A 16,422-nucleotide genomic window follows, 5' to 3' on the forward strand; every position below is an offset into this window, starting at 1 on the left:
CAGACAGCGCAGCCGCCTGTCCACAGCCAACGTGGACAAGCTCACTTTCATTAAAAAGAACCAGGCATGCATCCCACGGGACTTGGCTGTACCTTGTGCTGAATAGACAAGTATAACAAACCGCACCCAGCCATTGTTATACTCCAGCACACTTTCTCTTTGTGTTCTCTTTTCCATTTCCCAATGTTTTGGGGCCTTCCCAAATTTATAAAAAATAAATAAAAACAAAACAAAAACAGTCTTGGCTATCTCCCTCCTCCTCCACAGTCTCTTCCACCCACACTGCCACATCTACCGCCCTCCTAAACCCCTACTCCACTTTGACCTCCGCCTTCTAGTTCAAGATTATTATTTTTTTATTTTTTCTATTCTATGTTATTTAAAGTCATTTCCCTATCCACATTTGTTTGCAGAGCAATTTACCTGCTCTTACCCCCATTTTGCTTCCTTTTGCAGCCCTTACTATGACTATTTTACAGCCATTTTAGTGCACCAAAGTTCGGGTCCCCATTGACTTCAATGGGGTTCGAGTTCAGCTCCCGAACCCGAACTTTGACCCGAAGTTCGGCCGAATCCGGGCGAATCCGAACATCCACGGGGTCCGCTTATCCCTAGTACTAGAGAATCAAGTAGCATCATTTTTTATTTTATGCATATATTTGTTAAAGGGTTTGTCTGTCTTTCCATCCAATTACTGGAGCATCTTGTAAGTCCTTTAAATTATCTTATGTTCCTTTAAGAGTACCAGATGTATTACAGGATGCAATGACTTCAGTAATACCACCTTATGTGTTTTGATGTGAAATGTGAAGCTTTTGAATGTGATAATGTTTATTTAATGAGTGCATTCTATTCTATATATTCCTACTGAACATTTGATGTTGCACGATAAACTCTAAAACATCTGCAACATAACAGCACATAAACTGATTATCTTCCCAATAAACAAAGTAGCTGTAACTCAACAAGATAGATAAACTTGTAAAAGTCTTGGTGGTGTGAAGTATGTCTCATGATGACATTATTCACAATTGTAAGTGGTCTCTGGGACACTATAAAAAGGTTTCTTGAAGACAGCAATGAATGTGCTGATTCTTTGGAATATTTTATCTGAAGTAAGCTGGTTGGATCATGGCTGTAGACTAGTGTTGATCGAGCACCAAAGTGCTCGGTGTGCTCGAGTAGAACACCTCGGGATACTCGGGTGCTCTACCATGCACCCGAGCACAATGGAAGTCAATGGGAGAACCCAAGCATTAAACCAGGCACCCCCTGCTCTGAAGAGGGGAGGGTGTCTGGTTCACATGAAAAGGTCAGAATTGATGGAAACACCACTGAAATGGTTCAGGAAAAGCATAGGGAGGATGATTGGATGCATCTTGGACTCCCAGGTTGCTGCTGGAACGATGTTGTCCGAGTAGTACGCCAATTTTACAGCTGACAATAATACGCATAAAACCGAATATAAAATCGACTTTAGAGGAAAAATTGTTAGGAAACATTCTTTCCTGTATATTTACTTGTATATAAAGTGCAAGTGCTGCCAAAAATTACAAGGAAGAGGCACTCCAATACAACCTGTATATCACATAAATGAGAGCATCATTCTCATTGTGGTACAATTGTTCATGTAGAGGGACTCCTACACTCATAAAGCCTATGCACTAAGTAAAAGGGCTGCCAAAAATTACAAGGAACCAGCACTCCAATACACCCTTTATTACACATAAAGGAGGGCATCATACACACCCTTTAAAAATTATGATTGATGGCCTGCTGGTGACCCTCAAAAACATTAGTGGCGAGGGCTTGCTGCTGATCTGACCATCTAAAAAATTAGGGTGAGGGTCTGCTGCTGAGCTGACCATCTAAAACATTAGGGGTGAGGACCTGCTGCTGAGCTGACCATTGAAAAAATTATGGTTGAGGGTCTGCTGGTGAGCTGACTCTCTAAAACATTAGGGGCGAGGGCCTGCTGCTGATCTGACCATGGAAAAAATATGGGCGAGGGCCTGCTGCTGAGCTGACTCTCTAAAACATTAGGGTCGAGTGCCTGCTGCTGATCTGACCATGGAAAAATTATGGGCGAGGGCCTGCTGCTGAGCTGACCATCTAAAACATTATGGGCGAGGGCCTGCTACTGAGCTTACCATCTAAAACATTAGGGGCGAGGGCCTGCTGCTCAGCTGACTCCCTAAAACATTAGGGGCGAGTGCCTGCTGCTGAGCTGACCATGGAAAAAATTATGGTTGAAGGCCTGCTTCTGAGCTGATCATCAAAAAATTATGGTTGAGGGGCATGTTGATATGATGGAGGAGGAGGACGAGAAAAGGAAGATTGAAACATATACCCTTTTTTGTGGTGGAAGGGGTGCATGGGAATACAGTGTATTCAATACACCATAAAAGCCACATTTAAAGTGCCTTTATGTTCAGTCGCTTTACTCTGGTGAGTAGAGAAGTCAGGGGCAATCCAGGCCTTGTTCATTTTTATAGAGTCAACCTGTCAGCATTTTCAGTTGACAGGCGGAGGCGCTTATCAGTTATTATGCCCCCAGCAGCACTAAATACCAGCTCTGACAAAATGCTGGCAGGCCAGCGCCTCCAAGGCGTAGAGCGCCAGTTCGTGCCACGTGTCCAGCTTGGACACCCAATAGTTGTAAGGCACAGAGGGATCATTGAGGACGCTGACACAGTCTGCTACGTACTCCTTCACCATCTTCCAAAATGTTTCTTTCCTTGTGACACTAGGCTGCGCATCAGGTTGGTTGCTGGCGGGGGTGTCAATAAAACTGTCCCAGGCCTTGGAGAGTGTTGCCTCTGCTGGAACTGCTGTGTGTTCCCCTCGTCTACCCTCCTCGGTTGCCCAAGGAACTACGTACTCTTCTGCCAGCGTTGTCATCTGGAAATTTTTGGAGCAATTTTTCCACAAGGACCTTCTGGTATTGCACCATTTTGCTAGTCCTCTCCACCACAGGAATGAGAGATGGGAAGTTCTCTTTGTAGCGCGGGTCGAGAAGGGTGAACAACCAGTAATCGGTGTTGGCCAAAATATATATAACGCGAGGGTCACGGGAAAGGCAGCATACATAACAAGTCAGCCATGTGTGCAGAGTCCCAACAGATAAGACTTTGCTGTTCTCATAAGGAGGATGACTTTCAATCTCCTCATCCTCTTCCTCCTCTTACGGCCCATCCACGCTGAACAGATGGAATAAACCTGCTGTGGGTACTACCCTCTGTAGCGGAGGCAACCGTTTCCTGCTCCTCCTCCTCATCATCATCCAATTCGCGCTGAGAAGATGAACAGATGGTGGTCTGGCTATCACCCTGTGTACTGTCTTCCCCCATTTCCACCTTTTCCACATGCAAAGCGTCCGCCTTCATTGTGAGCAGCCAGCGTTTCAGTAGACACAGAAGTGGGATGGTTACGCAGATAATAGCGGCATCGCCACTCACCATCTGTGTTGATTCCTCAAAGTTGCATAAAACCTCACAGAGGTCAGACATCCATGCCCACTCGTCACTTGTGAAGAGCAGAAGCTGACTGGAAAGGCGACAATCATGTTGCAGCTGGTATTCCACTACTGCCCTCTGCTGCTCACAAAGCCTGGCCAACATGTGTAAAGTGAAGTTTCAGCGCGTGCTCACGTCGCACAACAGTTGGTGAGCTGGCAATTGAAATCGCTGTTGCAGCGTTGACAGACCAGCGGCAGCTGTAGATGACTTTCGGAAATGGGCACACACGCGGCGCACCTCTATCAGTAGCTCAGGCAAATTGGGGTAGGTTTTGAAGTAATTGAGAAAGTTGAACACGTGGGCTAGGCAAGGTATGTGTGTGAGCTTGCCGAGCTCCAAAGCCGCCACCAAGTTACGGCTATTATCAGACACAACCATGCTTGGTTCTAGGTAGAGTGGTGAGATCCACAGCTCAGTCTGGTCCCCTATACCCTGCCACAGCTCTGCGGCGGTGTGCTGCTTGTCACCTAAGCGCCTGTTGCTGCTTCCCCCACTGCAGTGCTACACTGCTTCCAGCTACTGACTGATGGCTGACTGGTGCTGCAAGATGATAATTCAGAGGTGGAAGTGGAGGAGGAGGTGGAGGAGGAGAAGGGGGGTTGCAGCCACTAATGTAGGTGGTGGCGGAAATCCTGATGGAAGTAGGGCCCGCAATACTTTGCGTCGGTAGCACCTGTGCCAGCCCAGGGTACGACTCGCTCCCGGCCTCCACAACGTTCACCCAGTGCGCCGTCAGGGAAATGTAGCGTCCCTGGTCACAAGCACTTGTCCATGTGTCAGTCGTTAAGTGGACCTTCCCAATAACTGCGTTGGTAGGGCACGAGTGATGTTACACCAACACATGCTGGTGTAAGGCGGGGACGGCACATCGGGAAAAATAGTGGCGGCTGGGGACTGAGTAACGAGAGACGCCCGCCACCATCAGGCTGCAGAAAGCCTCAGTGTCAACAAGCCTAAGTGGTTACATTTTAGGGAGAGCAATTTGGAAATGTGCGCATTTAGTGCTATGACCTGTGAGTGGGTGGCTGGGTATTTGCGCTTTCGTTCAAAGGCCTGGGGTATGGACATCCACAGAAGTGGATGTGCTAGCTGATGGTGTTTGTGAAGGTCCAGGTGCAGGGCGGGAGGCATCCGGGCCTGGGTCTTGGACAGTGGATTGGCCAGCACATAACACAGGGGAAGAGGAGGCAGTGGTGTGACCCGCAGACGTTCGGCCCACCTATTAGGGTGCTTTGATGCCATGTGGTGGATCATGTTGGTGGTGGTGTGGTTGCTAGTGTTCACGCCCCTGCTCATTTTGGTACGGCACAGGTTGAAAATTACAATTCTGTTATCGTCTGCACTTTCCTCAAAAAAGAGCCAGACTGTGGAACACCTAGCTCTTGGCAAGGGAGATTGCTGCAAGGGGGTGCTCCGGGGAACAGTTGGGGGCCTGTTTGGTGTGGCCCGCCTTCTCCCTTTTGCCACCCCACTGCCTCTTCCAGCCTGTTGCGGTGCTATGGATCCCTCCCCCTCTGTACTGATGTCCTCGCTCGACTTGCCACCTTCCCAGGTTGGGTTAGTGATTTCATCGTCCACCACCTCCTCTTCCACTTCCTCACTCTGGTCATCCTCCTGACTTGTTGACCTAACAACAACCTCACTTATTGACAACTGTGTCTCATCCTCATCATCAACCTCTTGAGACACTAATTGCAATTGACTTATTGGCAACTGTGTCTCATCATCATCATCCACCTCGTGAAACACTAATTGCCCACAGTCATCTTCTTGTGACTGTGGATGCTCAAGAGTTTGGGCATCAGTGCACATGATCTCCTCATGTCCCTCTTCAAGCGGACTTGGCGAGAGGCCCAAATCAAGGAATGGCGATGAAAAGAGCTCCTCGGAATATCCGAGAGTGGGATCACTTGTTTGCCAAGACTCTCCATGGTGGGTGGAAGGAGTATCAGGGTGATGATTCTGTTGACCAGACTCTTGGCTACTGAGACTGGACTTTGTGGAAGACAGGGTGGTGCTTATCCGACTGGAAGCATTATCTGCTGCAATCCAACCGACCACCTGGTCACACTGGTGTGACTTTGAAAGTGGTGTCCTGCACCGCCCTGCAAACTGGGACATGAAGCTAGGTATCGTGGATGAGTGTGTTTCTTGTGCTCTGGCAGCAGGCACAGTTTCCCTGCGCCCAGGGGCCACGGCCTCTGCATGCACCATCAGCAGCACGGCCACTTCCCCATCCCTTACTGCTCACTTTCTGCATAATAAATGGTATATATGCTTGCAAGTATGTCACACATACAGTAGCGCAGGTTTTGTAAGTGTATGCGCAAATAAATTAAACTGAATGTCACTGATATTTAGGATGTGCAAACGTTATACAGGAGATGTAGCGCAGGTAATGTCACTGCCACCAGCGGCGAAAAAATTCAACTGATTGTCACTGATATTTATTATGCGCAAACTTTATACAGGAGATGTAGCACAGATAATATAACACCGTCTACGTAAAAAGTACACTGGATGTCAGATATTTTTAGTATGCGCAGACGTTAAACAGGAGATGTAGCGCAGATAATGTTGCTGTCCGCAGGGTCTATGGAAAAAGTACACTGGATGTCACAGATATTTTTAGGATGCGCACGCATTATACAGGAGATGTAGCGCAGGTAATGTCACTGTCCGCAGCTTCTAGGGAAAAAGTATACTGGATGTCACAGATATTTTTAGGATGCGCAAACGTTATACAGGAGATGTAGAACAGATAATATAACTGTCCGCAGCGGACACCGTCTACGGAAAAAGTACACTGGATGTCACAGATATTTTTAGGCTGCGCACATGTTACACAGGAGATGTAGCTCAGGTAATGTCTCTTTCTGCAGCGGCCAAACAGTTGCAAGCTATTTAGCGCAGGTTGCGCTAAAAATATATATTGCTGCCAGATACAACAATAGTCCTTAGGCCTCATGCATACGACCGTTGTGTGTTTTGCGGTCTGCAAATCGCGGATCCGCAAAACAAGGATGGCGTCTGTGTGCATTCCGCAATTTGCGGAACGGCACGAACAGCCTTTAATGTAACTGCCTACTCTTGTCCGCAAAGCGCGGACAAGAATAGGACAGGTTATATTTTTTTTGCCGGGCCACGGAACGGAGCAACAGTTGCGGACAGCACACGGAGTGCGGTCCGTATCTTTTGCGGCCTCATTGAAGTGAATGGGTCCTCTTCCGAGCCACAAAAACTGCGGCTCAGGTGTGGACCAGAACAACGGCCGTGTGCATGAGGCCTTAAAAGGACTTTTGGGTTTGTACTAATTGCACGCAATTTAGAGCAAGTTGCTCTAATAATATATATTGCTGCCAGATACAACAATAGTCCTTAAAAGGACTTTTGGGTCTCTAATCGCACGCAATTTAGCGCAGGTTGCGCTAAAAATATATATTGCTGCCGGACACAACAATAGACCTTAAAAGGACTTTTGGGTCCCTAACACCAACCCTGCCTAACCAAAAAATTCTATTCAATTCCCTACACTATCTGTCCCTTCTACAGCACAGCTCTCCCTGACTAATACTGGCTGAACCACGTGTCATCGGGTGCTTTATAGCACCCGATGACGCATTTCGGCCAGCCAATCACTGTAATGCCAGTAACCAACATGGCTACGGCATAACAGTAAATGACATTAGTTACCTGCACGTTTATTGGCTGTGGCTGCGTAGCAGCCAACAAATGTGCGGGGAGGAGACTTGAGCATGGCGCTCGAGCACACACGGTATTCGGCCGAACACCGCAATGCTCGATCATCACTACTGTAGACCTATTTGCTTACTAATGCCATATTCACAGTGGATTTACTGTGAAAAATTCACAGTACAAATCTGCAGCTGCAATTCAGATTTTCCTGCAGATTGGCCAGCAGATCCAGATGCAGATTAACCGCATTGTAATACATCTAAAATGATTAGTGGCTATTCAGCCTGGCAGTAATAAGCTTCCATCGTAGCATATTTACTAAGTGTCCATAGATGAGGACTGTATTATATAGAATTTTATAAATGCATGCCAATGGATGCATCCTTAGGCTACTGTCATATGTAGTGGAGCTCTCCTGCCACAGATTATCCCGCAAATCCACAGTTTTTAATCCGTGGATCGTTAGAGATAATAGATTTTATGTAGCAAAAATTAATTCAAAAGACCTTTGTTTATAGCAGTCAATCAGTGTCCATGTGTCACCTATTCATTTTAGAGAAGGAAAAGTAGACTCTTCTTCATCTTAATTGGTTGTATTGCCATTTGGAGCTCTTATGTTCCCCCACCTTCCAATAAACCAGTCTGATAACTGGGGAGAGGCTTTACTTATTCTTAGGGCATTATACGTCTACTATGTTACATTCTTTTTTCCTTTTCTGTTGACCTTTGATAACTTGATGAAACCTAAATGACCTAATATCAGCCAATGGATTACATGGTGGCCAGAGGGACATTACTCTTCAAGACAACATTCTTTCATTGCACAAATGTGAAATTACTTTATATCAGACATTAGAGAGCAATTATAGTTAAGTACAATATATACAAACCATGCCTAAATGATTTATGAATAAAAAGCATTGCTTTATCCAAGGTAGTTCTGGTGCTCTTAGGTAGACCCTGGGCCCAACTGACACCATTTTAGATAATAGTTTGGTGTGTCCAAACAATCAGAATACAAGGATTAATCTTATATAAAAGATACAGTGATTTTCAAAAACACAGAAAAACATGCAAAACAAAAGTAAGACCTAAACACAAGTTCTTAGGGTCTTTTCTGATGCTTTGAGGGTAGGAAAGAACAAGGCTTGTGTACACCTTAGTCTGGGTTCTAACCCCCAGAATGTGAACCACTTTTTATTGTCCAAGTCATATTTTTATATCTTTGCCTTAGATTTCTAGAGTTGCCCAAGTGTATATTAGGTAAAGGTGGTGTTTGTGAATGGGCAATAATCTCAAGTAAAGCCTGTATTAGGCAACTTTCACACTAGTGTTTTTTGCGAATCTGTCATGGATCTGCAGAAACGCTTCCCTTACAATAATACAACCGCATGCATCCGTCATGAACGGATCCGTTTGTATTATCTTTACCATAGCCAAGACGATCCGTCTTGAACACCACTGAAAGTCAATGGGGGATGGATCCATTTTCTATTGTGCCAGATTGTGTCAGAGAAAACGGATCCGTCCCCATTGACTTACATTGTGTGCCAGCATGGATCCGTTTGGCTCCGCTTCGTCAGGTGGACAGCAAAATGCTGGAGGTAGCGTTTTGGTGTCCGCCTCCAGAGCGGAATGGTGACTGAACAGAGGCAAACTGATGCAATCTGAGCGGATCCTTTTCCATTTAAAATGCATTAGGGCAAAACTGATCCATTTTGGACCGCTTGTGAGAGCCCTGAACGGATCTCACAAACGGAAAGCGAAAACGCTAGTGTGAAAGTAGCCTTAGACAGGCAGATTTTTTGCCAGATGATTGCTAACGAGCATGCGTAGGAATGCTCATTAGTGATGATCTGGCAGTGTAATACTGCCACCGATTACCCGATGAATGATCAAGCACTCGTTCATCGGGCAATCCAAATCTTTTGACAAGTTTAAAAATTATCTTTTGCAGGCGGCAGATCGTAGTGTCTAATCACAATCTGCTGCCAGCAAACAATGATTCAGTATGGGGACGAGTGATGGTATAACGGTCTCCTCCGCTAGTGAGCAGACGATTGCCAGGAAGGAACGCTTCCCTCCCAAAAATCGCTGGCAGAATAGAGCTGTCTTATACAGCCTTAAGAAGGTCCATGATTATAAAATAACAATTGTCCTCTCATTCATCTCACAATGATTTCCCAGTATGGATGAGGAGGTTTCCATTCACCCATCTTTCAAATTTCGGAGACTAGCTCCTAAGCTCTGATCTCTGATATAAACCATAGTCCAGTACAGTACATCCAGAACTAGCAAAAATACCTCAGAATATCAGTTTATTGTTATTACAAAAGAAATCAACCATTTTGTTGCCTGTTACATCCAGACGTATTACCTTGTCATTACACAGCAAGAGTCAAAGTTGGTTGCCATGTTGGATACCATCATGCATCTCGTATCTAGCATCCATAAATGGGCTTCATGTCTTTTGTTCCATAGGACTGAGGAAGTTGTGGTTACATCAGTAATAGTTTCCATAAGTGCTTAATCATGAATTTCTTTTACATACACGTCATCACGGTGCTCATAAGGGAAGTACTGGAAAAACAAGTGCATGGAGTCACCAGTGACCTCTGCTCCTTGACTCACAGTAGTGATAGAGATGGGCCATTCCCAGACCTCCCAAGTGTCCCTCTTTTTGACCCAAGTTCCTCTGTCTTTGCTCCTTAAATGTCTCTCTTTTTGATCTGAGGGATAGATTTGCATTATTACATTTACAAAATTTACCCAGAAAATGTTTCTCTCTGTATATTTGAGCCCGTCTTGTACATTATTTCATTATTTAATGCAGTTGGGATTTTAGAAATTTCTATATTAAATTAATTTTTGTACCATTTCGTAAGAGAAAACTAGAGATGGGACGGGGGATTCGTCGAATCCACGAATCCCTCAAATCTTGCTGGATTCGTGGGATTCGTGGACTCGAATCCCGACGTAATTTGCCTGAAACTAATCCGACGAATCCGGTGGGAGGGACTGGGAGGCGGAGCTGGGGGGCGGTGCGTTCACTGTGCTCCGGCCCCTCCGCTCCAGTAGTTATAAAATGTGTAATTGTGATTAATAATCATGCTGCCCCCTCTGTCTGTAGTATTACATGATTCAATAAATCTTACTTACAGGGCTACTGCTATCGTAACAGGCCGGCCGGGCAGACGAGCGGCAGCGTCACTGACTGACGTCACCTGCTTGCGCCGCCTGCTTTATGAATGAAGCAGGCGGCTCAGGCAGGTGACGTCAGTCAGTGACGCTGCCGCTCGTCTGCCCGGCCGGCCTGTTACGATAGCAGTAGCCCTGTAAGTAAGATTTATTGAATCATGTAATACTACAGACAGAGGGGGCAGCATGATTATTAATCAGAATTACACATTTTATAACTACTGGAGCGGCAATAGGGGGGGTCTGTGGATGGCACTGTTATAGGATGGGGGGGTCTGTGGATGACACTGTTAAGGGGTGGGGGGGGTCTGTGGATGGCACTGTTATAGGATGGGGGGGTCTGTGGATGGAACTGTTATGGGGTGGGGGGGTCTGTGGATGGCACTGTTATAGGATGGGGGGGTCTGTGGATGACACTGTTAAGGGGTGGGGGGGGGGGTCTGTGGATGGCACTGTTATAGGATGGGGGGGGGTCTGTGGATGGAACTGTTATGGGGTGGGGGGGGTCTGTGGATGGCACTGTTATAGGATGGGGGGTCTGTGGATGGCACTGTTATGGGGTGGGGGGGTCTGTGGATGGCACTGTTATAGGATGGGGGGGTCTGTGGATGGCACTGTTATAGGGTGGGGGGGTCTGTGGATGACACTGTTAAGGGGTGGGGGGGGGGTCTGTGGATGACACTGTTAAGGGGTGGGGGGGGTCTGTGGATGGCACCGTTATAGGATGGGTGGGTCTGTGGATGGAACTGTTATGGGGTGGGGGGGTCTGTGGATGGCACTGTTATAGGATGGGGGGGTCTGTAAATGGCACTGTTATGGGGTGGGGGGGTCTGTGGATGGCACTGTTATAGGATGGGGGGGTCTGTGGATGGCACTGTTATGGGGTGGGGGGGTCTGTGGATGGCACTGTTATAGGATGGGGGGGTCTGTGGATGGCACTGTTATGGGGTGGGGGGGTCTGTGGATGGCACTGTTATAGGATGGGGGGGTCTGTGAATGGCACTGTTATGGGGTGGGGGGGTCTGTGGATGGCACTGTTATAGGATGGGGGGGTCTGTGGATGGAACTGTTATGGGGTGGGGGGGTCTGTGGATGGCACTGTTATAGGATGGGGGGGTCTGTGGATGGAACTGTTATGGGGTGGGGGGGTCTGTGGATGGCACTGTTATAGGATGGGGGGGGTCTGTGGATGGCACTGTTATGGGGTGGGGGGGTCTGTGGATTGCACTGTTATAGGATGGGGGGGGTCTGTGGATGGCACTGTTATGGGGTGGGGGGGTCTGTGGATGGCACTGTTATAGGATGGGGGGGTCTGTGAATGGCACTGTTATGGGGTGGGGGGGTCTGTGGGTGGCACTGTTATAGGATGGGGGGGGTCTGTGGATGGCACTGTTATAGGATGGGGGGGGGGTCTGTGGATGGCACTGTTATGGGGTGGGGGGGTCTGTGGATGGCACTGTTATGGGGTGGGGGGATCTGTGAATGCCAGGGGGAGAGGTGAGAGGCACTATGATACTACTGGCACATTGGGGGGAGGCACTATGATACGGGCACATTATGGGAGGAGATGGCACTATGATACGGGCACATTATGGGGGGAGATGGCACTATGATACGGGCACATTATGGGGGGAGATGGCACTATGATACGGGCACATTATGGGGGGAGGTGGCACTATGATACGGGCACATTATGGGGGGAGGTGGCACTATGATACGGGCACATTGGGGGGGAGATGACACTATGATACCGGCACATGGGGGGGGAGGAGAGAGGCACTCCGCACTTGATACTGGCACATGATTAGGGGGGCATCTATGGGGACACTTACTGGCACATTATTGGGTGGCACTGTGGGGCCACTTCTTATTGGCACATTATTGGGGGGCACTATGGGGGCATCTACTGAGGCCACAAAGAAGGGGTATTTTATATGGGGGGCTCTGTGTGGTACTAGTATTATCAGGGGTATTATCTGTTTCTGCAGTATAGTATTGGGGAGCACAGCGGAACAGTATTGGGGGAGTTAGGATGATTTGTCCAGAAGATGGGAGGATGATGGAAAAGTAGTAATCTAAGATTTTTTTTTTTTGTCAAGCTGCAGAGATGAAAAATGGCTGAAAACTGGTGGTCTGGTCTGAAGGTCTGAAAGGAGAAGATGAGGAAAGAGAACATCTACAAGAGACGTCACTGGATGTAAGAGGTATGTGGCTGTATTACCCTGTATGTTCTGTAGTGATAGGAGCAGGGGTCATCGCGGTCATATAGGGTGCGACCGTGACTGGGAGGTGGAGGTTCAGACAAACTGATGCGGTCTGACTTTGTTTCTTACACCGTGCGTTCACACAATTATGTACAGGATTCGTAGGATTCGAGATTCGAAAGATTCGATATATTCGAGAACCTTTTCGGATTCGGATTCGAAAAAAATTGGATTCGTCCCACCTCTAGAGAAAACTATTAACGTATATAGATATGATAGGAAAAATGGATCTTTCACGCAATGAACAATAAGTGTCCCTCTTCGAACGTCCAAAAAGTTGGCAGGTATGCATTCCCCATCTGTGAACAGCAACACAGGGATTCTTTTGATATTTTATATAGGCTTAGGCAGGGTGCTGAACCTCCTTAAAGAGACCAGTCATGTATAAAGACTTATTGGCAATGGTCCATAGAAAGCAAATATGCAAAGAGGTATCTCCCAAGAAAGAGAACCATCTCGCCAGCACCACCTATTGGACGTTGCTCCTATGATTCAAGAACTGACTTACCAACAAGCCTTGGATGTGACTATGTTCCCTTGTCAAATCCCAAGGCTTGTTGAAAAGTCGGATCTTGACTCATAGGGGGCCACTTCCAATAGGTGTCGAGATGGTTCTTTTTCTTTGGAAATACCTCTTTGCATATTTGTTTTTCATGGAGCATTGCTAGTAAGTCTCCATATCCTGGAGTACTTCCAGTAAGTAATGGATATTTGTAGTAAGCATGGATATTTGAGAGTGGAAGTGATTGTTTTGTTGGTGTGAAGATGATGGTTGACAGGTTATAAGGGTACCTTTACACATCATCCATCTCATTGCTGAAGGTGTCTACCAGGGGAAGAAGGGCTCTTCAATTTTGCCATGGAGCTTCGACAATATTCATCCCTGGAGTAATAATAATAGCAGTCATTTGAAGCTTTATTTATTCCTTCTTTGCAACTGGATGGATATTAAATGTAGAGGAGAACAAATGGTGTGTCAGACCAGCATCCCCTGACAATATTCAGATCAGTGAGGTCATTGTCTCACAACAGAGAACCTTTGGCCTCCTGTCAAAAACACGCATCCTCTCTCCATCCGTCAGGTTGGGAAAGAGAGTGCTCATTTGGGTCCAGCAGCTGGACACGTCCCATACAGCTGGAGTGTGGGAGATTTCCCCAGCATACCCTGAAGACAGCAGCAGTCATTAACCCTTCTCATTCCACCAAGTGTATGTTTTAATAAGTATCTTTTGGCCATTGCTGCATACTTGTATGTTTAGTGTTCATATTGTTACTTTTTAGGTGTAAGCTACATGGGTTCTTCAGTAGCACGACAGCTGTAAATTCTAGTTTGGTCTTCCAGATGTAACCTTATAGCTTAATCCGGACCTCTCTTTTGCAATGGATGTTTTAACAAGCCCTGCCTTCCTGCCCAGTAAGAAAACACTATCTCATATACTAGTATTAGGACCACTGCTGCTCCCCAGCATCCTGTTGTTTGTGGAATGCACTGTGACCCATTGTAACTGCAGATGCTTTGTAAGGAATGTTTGTACCAGGGTGTATTCTTCACTGAAGGGAGACGTATCCTTGACCATTTAGTCACAGGAATTATTAGGAGACATGGCTTCGAAGCATTTCCTTATGGCTTATGGCATGTTGGCCCTATATTGGGTAGCTCCTTTTACTTTAGCTTCTTCCGACACCCTTGCCACTTTTCAAAAAGGGAGTGGGCAAGAGTGGAGGAGTTGGTCCGCGGGCTGGACCTCACAGGCCCAACTCAATTGACAACATGTGTACCAAAAATTTGGCACACATTACACCAGAAATATACTTCTGCTCCTGGCTGGAGAAGATTTCAGTTCTGGCGCATGAACTGTAGATAATGCATGTCTCTTGAAAAAATAGGTCCAATTTTCTTCCAGCAGAGATTTAAATAAGACTGGTGTGTAAAATGTAAATGTAAGTCACCTCCCACTGGAGTGATTTAGCATTTTTTTGTGACTTTTAAAAAAAGTCAGTGTTAGATCTTGAGTGAAACACTAACATAGATAACCATGCACACTTTTCCACCCACTTTTCAAAACAGGAGTGAGTGGTTTAAAAAGGCAAAAAAAAAAAGTTGCAAAAGCCCTGTTTTTCAACTTTTTAAAGCTAGAATTCTGAAGTATAAACTTTCACACTAGCGTTCCGAGCGGATCCGTCTGATGTTTCATCAGACGGATCCGCTCCGATAATGCAGACGTTTGCATCCGTTCAGAACGGATCCGTCTGCATTATTACTTAGAAAATTTTCTAAGTCAGAAAGTAGCCTGAGCGGATCCGTTCAGACTTTACATTGAAAGTCAATGGGGAACGGATCCGCTTGAAGATTGAGCCATATAGTGTCATCTTCAAGCGGATCCGTCCCCATTGACTTCCATTATAAGTCTGGACGGATCCGCTCGGCTCCGCACGGCCAGGCGGACACCCGAACGCTGCAAGCAGCGTTCAGGTGTCCGCTCACTGAGCGGAGCGGAGGCTGAGTGCTGGCAGGCGGATGCATTCTCAGTGGATCCGCCTCCACTGAGAATGCATTAGGGCCAGACGGATGCGTTCGGGGCCGCTCGTGAGCCCCTTCAAACGGAGCTCACGAGCGGACGCCCGAACGCTCGTGTGAAAGTAAGGTGTGATAAATTCCCCAATATGTATGTGTATACTGTAATGTAGACTTTGCCTTAAGAATCAATAAAGCACATTACATAAATCTAAAAATCTATAACACAGTTTTGAATTGATAAAGTCACTTTATGTAAAACAAAATGCTCTTTTACCAAAAGCCATACATAGAGATGCAGAAACGCTCTACTTTAATGGACTATAAATGTAGACGGAAGAAAAAAAAAATCCTGCCCATGATTTAAGGGCTTTCTGTAACTTGTAATGACTCATTTGTGTCTATCAGGTATGTGTGAACATGACCACAGGGGGATCTGGCAATACATAGTGACTAATAGTATCTCAAAAGCCAAGAACAGCATATGGAATTTATGAAACCATGGTTATATGCACAAATAATGTAAAATCCCTGAAGAGAGTTCAGTACACCTACAGAATAATAAAATTTTGAGAATAAGTCCTTTCATTACGGCTGAGAATGTCACTTAGGCTTATTTTCAGATTTGCTGCTGGTACATTACGTTACAAATAAGCACATGTAATATGATTTAATACATTGCAATATGACTTAATAAATGCAATAAATATCAGAGATCTAATAATATACCCCTTTTTTTTACAATACCCAAAAATGGACATAGATGTCATGAATTCTTCCCAAGCTGTAAAAGGTATAATAGGCAGAAAAGCTGGTGAAAATTAAAGGAGTTTTTTAGGTTTTGAAAAAATAAGGTTAAAAGGAGTAAATTCCTTAAAATAAAAAAAATAACCATTACTCACTTGATAACTCCCCCTCCAATCCAGCGTCTCTGCTCCGGTGGTCCCTGCCAGTATTTGTTGATTATCCTGCAGCAGTAGCATGCTGGCGGCAGCAGTCACATGGGCATATGGAACGTTACCGCTGCAGGGAAAACAACAAAGTCTGGTGGGAACCTCCAGAAGGTAGGCTTAGAGTGGCAAGTAATAGTCCTTAGTTTATTTTATGGCACTTCCTTCTTGAGGTTAATTTTTCAAACTCTGGAAAACCCCTTTAAACTGACAAGTATTGGCAGATCCCCATGATCAATGATGCCAGAGCCCCTAACTTCTATAGGAATAGCATTCATGCT

The sequence above is a fragment of the Bufo bufo genome, chromosome 3 (genome assembly GCF_905171765.1).
Source record: "Bufo bufo chromosome 3, aBufBuf1.1, whole genome shotgun sequence".
Classification (NCBI taxonomy): domain Eukaryota; kingdom Metazoa; phylum Chordata; class Amphibia; order Anura; family Bufonidae; genus Bufo; species Bufo bufo.